Source organism: Ptychodera flava, chromosome 3 (assembly GCF_041260155.1).
Source record: "Ptychodera flava strain L36383 chromosome 3, AS_Pfla_20210202, whole genome shotgun sequence".
Classification (NCBI taxonomy): domain Eukaryota; kingdom Metazoa; phylum Hemichordata; class Enteropneusta; family Ptychoderidae; genus Ptychodera; species Ptychodera flava.
In genome coordinates, this window is record NC_091930.1 from 29,395,253 (window position 1) to 29,410,199 (window position 14,947).

General features: G+C 37.9%; 1 protein-coding gene and 1 long non-coding RNA gene across 2 annotated transcripts in view; one reads left to right on the forward strand and one right to left on the reverse strand.

The window, feature by feature from the left end:
* LOC139129814 (tyrosine kinase receptor Cad96Ca-like) overlaps nucleotides 1-14,947 on the reverse strand; it is an 80,765-nt gene that overhangs the window by 40,757 nt on the left and 25,061 nt on the right. The window lies entirely within an intron of this gene.
* LOC139126086 (uncharacterized) lies at nucleotides 6,965-8,397 on the forward strand. Its single transcript, XR_011550461.1, has 3 exons — nucleotides 6,965-7,174; nucleotides 7,543-7,789; nucleotides 8,076-8,397. It is a non-coding gene; the product is annotated as an uncharacterized lncRNA (long non-coding RNA).

The window sequence follows — 14,947 nt, forward strand, 5'->3', positions numbered from 1 at the left end:
CCACCAACGCTAGAATTTCCTAAAAATGTCTTCTAGAATTTGAATATAACTACAGACTTCGATCGGCAGTAGTTCGCGCTAACGCTTTGCAGTCTGTCTGCCTTTTTGCTGCGGAGAAAACTAAAAGTGGCATTTTCTGGAGCGTGTGCCCGCTGGTTGCCTGTTTGTGTCCATTTACACAATGAACAGCGCCATAGCATCGCGTCCTTTTAAAGGGAGGCTCCTCCTTTAAAGCACGGGAAATGTAAGCCAAGATCGAGTTCGAAATCCCCACAAGACATTGTGTAAAAACCACTGTACATGGTACTATTGATACCTGATTTCTTTTTAGAAAATATTCTTTACTGCCCTCTGCCGTGGGAAGAAGAGGGAAATTTATGACGTCAGCATAGCGGCAGACATAACTACACAAAAAACCATTTTTGTTCCCTTGTCAGCGGTACTTAAAAGGCGTTTGTCTTGAAACGATACAGCAACATTACTCAGTTTAACGAATATGGATAGTAAACACATATTTGTTGTGTTGGTAATGACGAACAGTGAGTATTCTTATATATGCTTATTCAACAAAAAGAACATAATTGTATTTACCTGCTTATCTGTAATTACCATATTTTTGTCAAAGTAAAATAACAAGCACTATGTATGAAATATACGACGCATTTGCATGCTGATTATTTTACCATTAAATAGTAATTATACTTGTACCGTTTAGGTAATAGAAAAACGATAAACATAAAACTCCATTCATTGTTTTATTTTTCTTTTAATTTTCCAGTTGAATTACACATCAAAGATTTGACCTCGCAGTCCGATACATCTCAGATATATCGCTCTTTTCTGTGATATCAGTCGCAAATGAGATTTTTGTCATGATAACAGTACTCAAAAAGAACCACTTTAAAATGGCCCTAAATGTCATACATATTTATCCTAATATGTCAGTTTTTCAGTGGTGCCAACGTTACATCGTTAAACCAGAGGACACACTCGTTCTCGAAGGCGATTCAACACAATTGAACTGTACCTTTGATGTAGTGCCAAATGTCAAGGGATGGTATATGGAGAACAGTACAGTTGAACATACTCATAGCGCTCAAGGATGAGATTCAACGCGACAAAGTCCACAGGAGATTATAACATCATTGGCGACGGAAACGTTTACAACCTTCGGGTAGATAATGTAACCGAGGACAAAGAATTTTTATACGACTGTGCTGACGTAGCAGAACGAAAGAGAATCGCTACTGCACACTTGTATGTCATTGGTAAGTAATACAGGGGTGTTGTGTACACATGAACAGTTATAGCTGGAAAATGAAGTATATAGGACGAATACGTGTCACTCAATTTAACGTGCACAAAATTGCCGTTTGATGTTTCCTAATTCGTGTGAAATAGTGGTGAACAAACATGAAGAAACCAACAAGGGGATACTCTGAAAGACTCTGAGACAACATATACATCTCAGATTTTGTAAATGCACGGTCATGGAAATAACGAAACACAATAGATGAAAGAGTGTCACGTGAAAAAGTTTATGAGAGGGTTACGATCGAGTGCAGGCAATATTGCAGGCAATCATTAAAAATGACAACAATCATGAGGTAAAAATATAGACTATAGCATTACTGGACAAAAACCAGTATATACACATCTTATTATCTCGTGGTGATAGAAGCGAAGTGTTTACTATATAATATGCGTTCTTTTGTGTTTGTTTGGTTTTTTTATTTGCAATGTTGCAGAACATTTGCCTGGATGTGGAGTGTCACCGGGTTATCAAGTGACAACTTACCAAGACGTTACATTTACTTGTGAAATAGAATAACTGAGGCGCTCCAGGGGAGCTTGTTTGGTAAAAAATGGTGAAGAAATTAATCGTGTTAAAAACCACACACACATCTTGATCACTCGTTTAGATCAATCAGCACACAATGCAACATTTGACTGTCAACTGCAACATAAGACCCTTCCTCCTGCGAAATGGTCGAAAATATCATGCCAGAGTAAAATCGTCATGGATGTTCAATGTAAGTGCATATGATTGTAATTTACGTCCATATGTTTTACGAAGGTGAATCTATATAAGCACTGTATCAGCGGTTAATTCCATGCGAATACGTTAGGTTGTACAATACAGCCAGTTGCCAAATATAAAAGTATGACAGATTGTTTAGCCAGGACATCAGAGGTTGAATAAAGTATTCTTATTATTACCACAGTTATTTGCATCGAAGCGCGCGCGTACTACCGGTATTGGCACTGCAGTGCAATACCAAAAACATTTATGCCAATCCTTTATGTTAATGAGTATTTACCAATTTTGACCGGAACTATTTATGTTTGTAAACACAAAAATGTCGTCTACAAGATTTCGTTTCACTTTGGTTCGATGCTCGTTATAGTAAAATGCATGACATTACCGATTAAAAACTACGACAAAGAAAATTGCATGTACTTATTATAGTGTGAGGATGATTTTTATTATCCGGAAGAGCAGTTTGTTTGTCAGCGAAGCAAAAACATTGACAACGGGCGACGTCCGTTTCTAGCTCCATGGATACACGGTGGCCGTCGTACCACGGCGGCCATCATACATCGAAACACACGTAACTGCGGGCGCAGCGGAGCCAATTAAACAGTTAACATTTTCAGAGACGTTTTTGCCAGTAGTTTTCTCACCGGACATTCCCTGTTTACAATAGAAAGTCACTTTTGCATGCAGTTTATTCTGTGCTTGTGTGTCCTACACGCTATTGATAACAGAGACTGAGTGCGCTTGTGTGCCACGGTGAACACTGAAATTTGATCGTTCGACAAGTTACGTTTGCCGTATCTTACTCTTAAATTTCCCGTAAAAATCTTCGAACTGTTATTTGTATCGATCATTTAGAAGAATTTCAAGCTCAAAATGTGAAAAAAATCAAAAGCGTTCCATGTTCAAAGTTCTCTTCCTTTGGCTATCTATGGCATGTTGCCATGTATGTGTGAGCGATCGCAAGAAGTCGGAGCTCAAGCCCTCTGACGTTCCTCTTACGTCATCCTTGATAAACAAGTAAACAATAGTTTAGCCAATCAAAATGGAGGTGCGGCGGCGTTGACCAATGAAAAGTGAAATCTGATTCGATGCCTCATTACAGTGATGTCAATGTTATATAACTCCGCAGGGTCGCCCTGAAGCTTTTGACAGAAAGTAGTACTCACGACTAATCGTCGATTCTCTCGATAAATGATGAAAATAACAGACAGAACATATGTAATAATAACAGAACCCCATGGCCTGTGAGTGCAGCGCCGCCGTACTAGCGGTACTTGCACGAGTGCTGCGGTGTATTCGGCGGCAGTCCTTTCACGTTGCGTCTGAAAGGACTGCCGCCGAATACACCGCAGCACTCGTGCAAAATACCGCTAGTACGGCGCGCTTGCGCTCACAGACCATGGGGTTCTGTCATAATATCTGATTGGGCTTGTCATAATTGAGAGAAGAATATTATTTTAATTTTGATTTCTTTGGATATCCTGCTCTGATAAAAAGGATGTTTCGGGAATAGCGATTGCAGAGCCGTTAAAATGATTTACCAATGATATCTTTTCATGGGCATTCGCACGCGTGCGCACACTAATAAAAACACGGTTGGAACTAACTCGGGATAGTTGGAAGGTGAAGTAATAACGATTTAATCTATAAATGTGATGTCATCTGCTTTTCTTCTTATATTTGTATTTATGAGTAATTTGCAATATTGCAACATTCAGCTATACCGCACCTAACGCTTTTGAGATATTTGAAAAAGATGAAAATCCAATTATCCCGAATTAGTTCCATCGTGTTTAAGTGTATTTTTCATGTAAACGTTTATTTATGTAAACGTCTCCACTTTGTCTGTGACTACTTGACCCTGAGGTTTACTGTCAATCAAGTATGTACTTCTAAGAATGTATGATCTACATTGTTAAATATGCAATACAAAAAATATGATGTATTTTTTACTTATATGTCGTCTTTTAATAGATCCCCTAGTGCAGTTATTGACATTGAAACGTCTAACCCAATTATTGAAGGAAGAGAATTCAGAGCATTATGTCGATCACACGGTGGTAATCCTTCAAAGATAGTGTCGTCATACTGGATAGCCCCAAATGGCAGTAGATTTTCCGAGAAGATACATTGGTTTTTGAAAATGTCACAAGATATCAAGGTGGTGAATATACATGCGTAAAGGCAATGAGTTTTACGATGGAAAATTCGGTAACGCGACCGAAGTTGTGTATCTTGATATTCAATGTAAGTTCAAATTCTTGTCGGCTGTTACCATCAATGTATAAATTTTGATCATTACACGAAAGTGACGTCAGCAAAAGCTACAATGTCTTCTTATACCATTACATGCAAGCGATGTTATCGGTTAAAGTACATTTTACAGCTGTGAATATAATTTATGACATTATATTTTATGGAAAATTGGCCTAATATTATAGAAATAACTGGCGAGAGGAAAGCCAAAAATTAACGGGCGAGGCTGTCGAGACCGTTAATTTGGCTTTCCTCGAGCCCGCGCCCATAAATAAACGTTAATGGTCAGAGCGGAGTTGTTTCCATTATATTATCAACGAACCGGAGAAAACCGTCAAAATTTGCGAAAATTTTCGGAGCGAACAACAACTGGGCCCCAGATCTGAGCAACACGCGACGCACTGTCACGCGCGCTGTAAAATATTGGCAAATCTGGAAATACTTTCAGAAAAAATATCCTAACCTGACCCACAAGTGCTCCATTTTATTTTCTGATTAATTTGATTTACGTTTGAGCTGTAAATATACTTTGAGTTGTTAATCTTATTATTCATATGCACGGGCATATAAACAACCATTACTGTGTATATGTGGTCAGTCACGTGATTCAGCTCGACCTATCAAAATGCGACAGGCAGGGCATGGTAATATAATTACTTATATCGGGTTTTCCTCGATTCTTTTTTTCGGGGGATGGGACGGGGTGGGACGGTAGATTTGCCGAAAGTTATGATTTATGTTACCCCAGTCCCGAATGCCACCGAAGGCACTGAACTGGAAATAAACTGTAGCTCTATTAATGGCAATCCAGAGGCATCCATGATGACTTTGTCGTTTGAAGAAGAGATTGTCGTCGAAGAGGATTCGCCAGATTAGCTTGCTGTATACAATATCAAGTATTAATGCCTCGCATGCTGGTACCTACAAATGCATTGCCATCAGTGAGTTCCACGATGGAAGTCTTCAATCATCATCGGATGAGCAGAAAATCATCGTTTACTGTGAGTATCATTGCTAGAGTGAACACTGCCGACTACTTATTCGGCTGTATTTTCAGAAACTTGCACTTGAGGCTTTGAGTATTCCAACGAAATAATTTAGCTCAACGCTTTGACTATTTCAACGAAATAATTCAAGTCAGACGAATCTACTGATAATCGTTTCGGCAAGTACTCAGCTTTTACACAAATCTGCACCTTGCTCTTAAAATTATCTTTAAAACGTCATTTGTCTGTATGGATCAAACTAGGATGTGACTCAATAACATCACATTTCAAAACATTTCATCCTGGGGTTCCATATAACCCATATTGAAAGAATACAGTGTGTCGTAAAATAGAAAGTCTATTCAACCCTATATAAATTTATAGATTTTTCATTTCTGTATAGAGTAAGAAGCTGTTTACAGTGGCCACCTTGCCACAATGAAATTAGAATCCGTCAAACTTATGTTGCTTGTTTCCTGTAGACATCAGTAAGCCTTCACAAGAGAACATATTGCTTTCTTTCCAATATCATGTATTTGAAATAACCATAAAAGGTTCTGCATGTTGAATTATTTAAGTGGTCCAGTTGTAATTCGACTGCTTTAAGCTGCTGACGTTTTCGGAATTTCATGCTAACATTTACAGTTTTCAAGTCAAGTTGATTTTGTAACAGAAATGCACTAACAATAAAAAGCTCTTACTCTTGAATTTCTTTTAGTTGAGTAGTTGTTATTTGACAGCTTTCTTTAGAGCTGCTGATTTTCACAGAATTTCATGCTGACATGCACAATTTGCCATTCACGTTCACTTTATAATAATTTGCAATACCAATAAAAAGCTCTGACACTAGACACTTTCTTTTTCTTTAGATTCACCAAAAATCACTCTTACTGAAGATAAATTTGAAGCTAACATCGGTGATGTTATCGACATCAAAATTTACGTTGATGGATTTCCCAAGCCAAAACTTCTGTGGTTTGACGCTAACAATGACGCCATTTCGGCAAATGAAGAAAACAAACAGATAATGATCAACCACAACAGCGAGCAGCGATTCTCTAGTACCTGAAAGTTACTGTTGCGGATGAAACATACTATGGAATATATACATGTGAGGCATCCAATGATGTTGAGCCAGGCGTTCGTGTAACGACAGAGATAGTTACTCCAGGTAAATCACTCATCCTTTCAAATGTTTGATAATAAGATATCGCAAACTCTTAACGAAAAGACCTAGATCGTGAAGTCAGATAAATATCCAAGACGTGTTTAGATTACCGTCTTGGCAGACGTCAATATTCTTAATATTTTAATGAATTTGCTATCGTAGTATTGATATTTGACGGACGGACTTTGAACACGTCGGTAACATTCTTAAGTATCTTGGAGATAACGTAAAATCCATCTGCTATAATTGTTTCGTCAGGTACAATTTCAGTGGCAGTTATTGCAGGATCTACTGCCGGTGGCCTCGCTTTCCTACTCGTAGTAATATTTGTTAGCTGTGCATGTCATCGAAAATGTGGTACAAAGGAAGACATAAGGGATAAAGGTATGGTGATGAAAAGTTTAGAGAGGAATACTTCTTCTTGAAACTTTTATGATTTTTTGTCTTTGAAATACAGGAATGAAACAAAATAAAATATTGTTATACTAACGTTTTGTTTTCTTAACTTTTCAACAGATCACAACAGAGACAGGTGAGTTAGAACTTCATGAATCACGTGACAAGCTCTTGCATTCTTTGTTTTGTATACGTTTAACGGAAAATAACGAAAATGTTTTCTTGCTTCCATTGAAGTACCGTGCTGCCAACGATCAAAGCACAACGGATAACAGACCTGAACCATAGGAGTGTCACATGAATGTGATGACATAAACCCTTATTCAGGTAAAAACAAAAGGACAAAGATTCCTACCATAAGGAAGGTCAATAAAGTTTCAAATGAGAGTTTAGCTAGCTCAGTGCGATCTATTTATTATTTCACCTAAGGAAATACAGCATCACCGCAACACTTGCGCTGACGGAGCAACTTTAAATGTTTGATATATCGATTCGATATTCACAAAACTACAATCACAATAAAAATTAAATGTCACCTTACCATGTTATTACCAATCGTTTTAAATGTTTTCCGTTGTAATACGGTCTATTGAGTCTCGGTTGGACCTTAACACTGACAATGGTAACACCTGATGTCATTGGTCAACGTATCCGAGACAAGGAATAAAATGTCATAGACGTATTTCATGCCTTAGAGTCTGTAGACCTAAAGACATTATTCAAGTCACAGGCAGTGATCAAACGAAGGGATATCGGCTGCCGCTATAGTTCAGATGATGAGAGAAGCAATGAAACCCCTCGCAGGATATACAAGGACTGTACGCTATATCAACAAAACACAAGAAATATGGACCAGGTACAAAGGCAGCCGATAAGACGACTAAGGATGGCACTGAACTAGTGCTCTACGCAATGCCTGACAAAAATCGCAAAAAGAAGAAAGTGAGTGTACTCAAAAATACCTTCACTCAATGGAGATCGAGACCTTGATGATCTTCTTGGATCACTTGGTAATGAGTAACATAGTAATATATTAAAAAATGTAATGATATTTTTTTTACTTTTCAAATGTACATTAGATTTTATCCCAGGTCTGTCTTTTCTAGATAGACCGCAAATGCAAACGCTAGGTCCCATTAGCACGCGTCAATATATTAAGATATTGCCTCTGTGTAGTCCGATGACAAAATTGTTCCTTATATTTATGTGTATTTTCTTCAATCAACAGGATGAACTTAATTATGCGGATTTGGATTTGACAACAGGATCGCCGCAGCATCCTTACAGACCGACATCAGGGAGAGAAGACTATTTATGCCGATATACAGCCTACCCGAGAACAGTGTAGGAGCGAATGTGTTACGGCAACATGCTATCATGTAGAAAAAATGTCATTGGAAGCAACTCAAACTATGTGGATTGTGATTCTCCTTGCAGTGTCGCCACGTTTTGCACATTTTGTGATGATTTGAAAACAGTACATAATCATTTGCCAAACTCATTAACTGCCGTGACATTACAAATTAACCAAGAGGAAATTTTTAAAAAATAGTGTAAGCTCACTTTGTTGTTTGGTCTGAACGGTAATGCATGGCAAAGGAAGCGTCTTTGACATTTATCATGTTGCGTGTGAGTCACCGCCTACTTCCCTTCCTCTTAAAAAATTTTCCTATATAGCTGTTTCTTTGAATTGTAAATTACCTCACGATTCGTCGAACAATTGTATTAATTCACTGACACGAGCTATTTGTCAATCAAAAGGTAATGTCAAAATTTTAAAGCTATGCATTCTAAACATCACCCTATTTTTTTGTGTTTTTATGTGCGTATGACATTTACAACAATGACACTTTTTTCTACATGATACGTACTGATATTGAGAATGATCGGATGCGTCACCACCTTTTTACAAAATAGGGCGATATCTATGTATATACTCCTTTAGCAAAATATCAAAACATTTCTAGGAAAACCCCATTTTTTTACTTATGGTTGTCTCAGAGATTGAGAATTTAGTCTGTCATCAAATGGAAAGCTCAGTCTTTGATACGCTACATCCCTCTACGCACTGTACACTCATGTATCCGACCGGTTAGGGGTGTTGACAAGCTACATTAGAAAAGCACATTGGGCACAGAGATTTTGTCATTGTAAAAAATCCAATTGCAGTAGCAGTGTATACAGGATAATTATATTATAGTTCGAATGTTAGTCGTAAAATTTCATTGTGCAGTTGATTACTTTTTGATTCATTTCTGATTTTATTGCTTCATCATATAAGTATCACTGATACCGATATTTTATGAGACACAAAATTTAAAATTATATTTGTTTTATTTCATTTTCATTCACTCGCGTTTTAAAGCTGTAGTCCGGTTTCATAGGATTTGTCGCACTTTATAATGTACAAAATGTATAAGACTTGTAAATATAAGGAGCAGAATATTGTCACCGTCTTTTATTTGTAATGATGATTGTTATCCACAAGTGCGTTTTATTTTTAATGTTTTTCTCAAATTTTGTGTCCTGTATATCAAAATATCTCGCAGCAGTAGTAACATATCACTTCATCACAAATACTGTGTGTGCTATCAAGCAGGGAATGTTGATAGTTACTACTGCTCCAAGTAAGACCTCCATCGATCATACTTAGTTTAATTTTCAAGGTTAAGTCGACAGGATTGACTGATTTTTTTTTACTTTATAACGGAATTGAAAAGCCAGTCATCTCATCCGAGTTTTATGTAGACGGCGTTGTGTTAAATAATCTGTGTTATAGACGGAAATGGAGCTGTTGTCGGTTCTCAATTTAAAACGGAATGCGGAAACTAGCATTGTCCACCGCATTCTCAATTTGCATCCGGTTGATAACAACAGAAGACGCATAGACATAGAACTTTGAATATGAGGCCAGGAAGAAATTTTATACAAGATTAACTTATCGCAGTCTAATCAGCCTCTCTCGATGTTATGAAATGCAATGTGTACGATTGAGCTGTGCTGAAGTATGAGCGTTTACGCCATTGTTCTCGGAATATATGTTGCTCATTTTATACTGTCAAATGGATGATTTATCGTTTCATAAGAATTAACAGTAGAACAGCGAAGGCGATGGACCCCTTTTGAATATGTGATTTTGTGAATAAACACTGCATGTTCATAAGATATATCATGATATATAGCTGTTATTTCATGTAACTTCCTCTTTTGAGTAATTCTTCCTCGTTTTCGCCATAGCTTGATTCGATCGCGTTCCTGGCTAATTTTAGACTTGTCTGGTCTTGTACAGCAGCTGACCTAGATTCAATTTTCACTACTATCAAACATACATTATTTGCTCTTAGCCTTGCTAATGTCTGCTCATATATATTAACATGTAAAAAAACCACAAATTATGCTTGAAATATTGACAGCGGGAACTCTTCCGCTGTGTTCTGACCATTCTGTTGTCAATTAACTAATTATTCGGTGGTGACTTGACAAACCTAAACATTGCTGACGAATTACGTCTTCACCTCTCACCCTGGCAGACATTTTCGGATGTTGTTATCTTGGGGAAAATGTGCAGGCATAAACTTTACAGTATTGTCAGAGCACCTGAATTGGAAAGCGGCTGAATTATCTATGGTTACAGCTTGCAAATAACCGATAAATTGCCCGCTTTCATTAAACTTTTGTCTGCTCTAACACACATCTATAAATTAGATGGTGCATTTCATAATGCTTCCTCGATACCAGCTGCATTTATAGTCACCGGGGGACCTAACATCTCAGACGTCTTGGATATTTCACAATATACGTATTTGCTAGTCATAGGCGATGCCATCGATGCAAACGAAATTTTCTACTATGCATACTATAGGCTGACAACATGGCGGGTTAAAGGTCACATTTGGCGAAATAATGGTAAGATGCAAGATAGTGGTAGATATGAAGGAAAGGTCGCTAAGATTATTAAACGTAACTATAATTGTTCAGCCTACGTAACTAGTATCGCCATCATCCATTTCGTTAGCGAAGATTGAATCGCTATGACCAAGAAACAATAGTGTGACAAACTTCCATTAAGGACGATCAGTTGCCCATACGACCGTTTCTATGTCAGCAGATGTGCTGCACACGATTTCGGCACTTTCAATGGTCAGACATTGTATCTCTATTGCGGAGTTACACAGCTGACACGACAGAAAAAGCCAGCGCACAGCCCAAAGGCAATAATTACAGCAGCTACCTCAATCTACACGATACAAACTGAGATAATGTGATGAGCATGCAAATAAGCTCCAGAATAAAACACAATGACATGGACACTAAATGCACTCTCTTTACAATATCTCAGAAACTTGATTACACAGTGTTCTTCACGGATAAATGTCTTCTTTCTACCTAATCACAATTTGTGTTGGCCCTTATCAACAGAACGGTTGACGCAAGTTGGGATTAAATGCAGTTGGTTCAATTAGTGTGCCCCTCACTGTTCTAGATGACATACTCATAACATAATCTTCCAGCCATTAGAACGGACTCTCAATGTACAAGAGTCATTGCGTATCTTCACACTTTAACTAAAAAAGCACGTAAGCAAGACTTAGTTGAAATTAACGTCGCTGAACTCACAGCAGAACGGGCAGTGGGCAAATCCCGACTGGATTCGCATAATTATATTTGATTTACATCGTAAATGTCATCCAAATTGCACATGAAATGCTCTCAAGGTTTTTTTAAGATATGGATGACTTACACCGTTTAGGGAGCCGATGGTTCTTTATGTGGTTCGGTACGGAGAGACCGACTAGGTCAGCACGGGCAGCCAGACACCTGACCTGCAGTATTTTGTAGTCTAAATTTTGAGCTCAGCTGTTCTCGATCTCTTACGTACACAGCACATTTAATCGGTCAAATATATCATCCGGAAATCGCAAGATTAAGGATCAAAGGTGGAAAAAAACAAAGGACGGTTTTTGATTTGCAAATCGGAAGACAAATAAATTAAGTTTGGAAATAAAGATTATATTTAATAATGTGTAATGTGAAAGTCAGTACTCTTAGTGAAACAATGTGAAATCAGCGGTTTGTTCTTGTTGACCTTCTAGTTTATCTGAGCAATTCGTCAGGCTTAGGGCGACATGTGCAGCGTTTCGGAGGCTGTTATCAAAATAGGATGGCTGAATATTACAGTTATAATTAAATAATGCAAACGGACTCCCTAAGTTGCCATGAATAGTGCAATCGACCAATCAGATATAACCTTCTGAATAAGCTGCACATCAGAGATTTTTAGGGGTCTTGGATACAGTGGGAAATGAGTAATCTTATTTTACGGATAGTTATCGATTTTTAAGCTTCAAACATTATTTTTATGTAACTATAATCAATATCGGACGATACGGCATTGAAGCCAAGGGCAGTAAATATTCCGAAGGAATTGGCAGGACGAAAGTTGAAATTTGCCAATCTCCTTGACAACAGTCTTTCGTAGTGTGCGCTACTTGGGCCGCCGTAAAATATCTTTAACTAGACAGGTAAGCATGTAAAGACTGGACTTCCATAGATGCAATGACACAACTTCTTGGTTCATGATCATTGTGTGAGAGAGAGAGAGAGAGAGAGAGAGAGAGAGAGAGAGAGAGAGGAGCAGCAGAGAGATGAGAGAGAGAGCGAGAGGAGAGAGATTGAGAGACGAGAGGAGAGAGAAGTGAGAGAGATGAGCGAGAGAGAGAGAGAGAGAGAGAGAGAGAGAGAGGGAGGAGAGAGAGTTCTTCAAAGAAAATGTCCAAATTACATTGTAAAACACTACAATAAATCTTATTTAATTTGAAAGCAGCTGTAAGACAGATTACGTATATCTTGTTTCTACTGTACATTACTTTCTCATACCACGGTTGTCGGTCGTTTTAAAGGTTCATTTTGCATCAACCGTAAAGGAATGACTCAAGGATAGCATGACACATTTAAATTTTGTTTGTGTCACCAAACACTTTTATCGTGAACGTACTTAAAAGTAGCACACTTTTCTTAAAGACGCACTGTGTGACTGGAACACGGAAATAAGGTCAAAAAATAAGTCGTTAAGGTTATAAGGTGACGACAACATTGGTGCCGCACCTGATTCACAAATAGACTGAGAAGTATATTCGTGTTTACCAAAAAGACGAAAAAAACATTCCGGAAGAGACAAAATCCCAGGTAACACAGCGTATGTCTAGGTTTCTGAGCATAAAATGACCAAATTGTGCCTACTAAACAATGGATTTTGAAGAAATGCGAAAAATGCACCTTGCAAGTTGGAACCTCAATAACATTGAATATGTCACCACTAATTTTATGTCGACCGAGCGACACTATACATCATCTATTCCTGCGTAGAGTACCGATCGTCTAATAAGCTGAGAGAGCGACAGAAATTTCCAAACGAAGCGAGCTTTGTGGGAGCGTTGTTTTCATTTATTATTTTTTGTCAAAATCATTTAGTGGATAAAGAAAAAACTACAAAACGTCATACCAGTCGGTTTTCACTAGCTTTAAGTCGACGAAGCCCACAGTAACGGCGATTTGGACGAGGCCAAGAATGTTACTTAGCCATTTTAATTAAAACATTATCAAACATTTTTCTTGTTATACATTATTTTTTTCTCTAATATTTCCATAATGCCTGTACAATTTTATCACCCGTTCGACTGAACTCCCGATTATTTCTACCTGATCTTGTGCGCCGAAGTCTGCTCTGACCTTGACAGCTATACCGATGGACGCATTCTGTGCGATGTGTAATATCCAGTATGTGAGTGACAGTTCTTCCTGAACTCTACAGCAGTGTGGAGGGTTGCAGTCAGATACAAGTGTAACAACTTAGCTCAGTTATTGAACCACGTCAGGTTTTAGGGCTGGGGATGTGAACGACCGGTTTGTAATATTTTCGCTAGATGACTGGGTGCCTTACATAATGAGTTCGAATCCGATCGAAAGTCTACTGTGGTAACGTTTGGACGTCTTGTATTTATAGTAAACTATGATATAAAGCCGAGCTTCTCATGCAGCTAAACATTGGCGCCGTTATTATACAAAATTCGTGAAATTGTCTCCCTGATATATGCTTGATGTCATGGTGTATGTCCATTGAAATAACGAGGACGAATGCCGATAATTGTTTCAAGAAATGAAACCAAAGTAGACACTTAAACGGCTCTGTTTTAATTTTCAAGCAGTTTGGTAAGAGAATATATTTATTTTCCTTCTCAAGCAGATTGTATAAATTGACACATAAAAAACTTGTGACCAGACATTAAGGCAAGGCTAACCTTTGTGACCCATCATAAAGGAATGCCCTTTTTGCGTTTATATGTACCTACTAAAAAACTACCCTCCTTTATCAATAGCCGTTAACGTGTGACTGGAACGCGGAAAAAAGTAAAGAAAATAAGTCAAAAGAATAAGGGATACAACAAATTCAAAAATGCAGCAATTCAGAGCAGGGAAGATAATCTCATACTTACGTACACCGCACTTCCAATCGGTCAAATTATACCATCCGGAAATTGCAAGATTAAGGATCAAATGTGGATATAGGAAAATTAAATCACATTTGGCAATTTTGATTTGCAAATCGGAAAGAAAATAAATTAAGTTTGGAAATAAATATTATTATACTGATGTATAATCTGAAAGTACGCTACTACTTTACAATGTGAACGTCAGCTATAGTTTCTTGTTGACCTCTGAGCTATTCGTCGGACTAAGGGTCTTGGATACGGTGGGAAGGGGAAATGAGAAGTTTTATTTAACGGATACTTATCGATTTTTAGGCTTCAATAATTATTTTTTATGTAACTATAATCAATATCGGACTGATATCACATCGAAAGCCAAGGGCTGTAAATATTCGGAGGAAGCGGTAGGAAAAAGTTGAAATTCTTCATTGCTTTAAGTTTTGGGATTCAGCTATCTTTTGAAAGTGCGCTCACGCATATGCGCAGTAATACAACTGCCAATCTTCTTGACAGCAGTCTTCGTAGCAGGGGCTATCTTGGCATATTTGAGTTTTGGATATAGTTCGCGCAAAACGCAAAGTGGGATGAGTGACCGATCGTTTACCGTCTGATT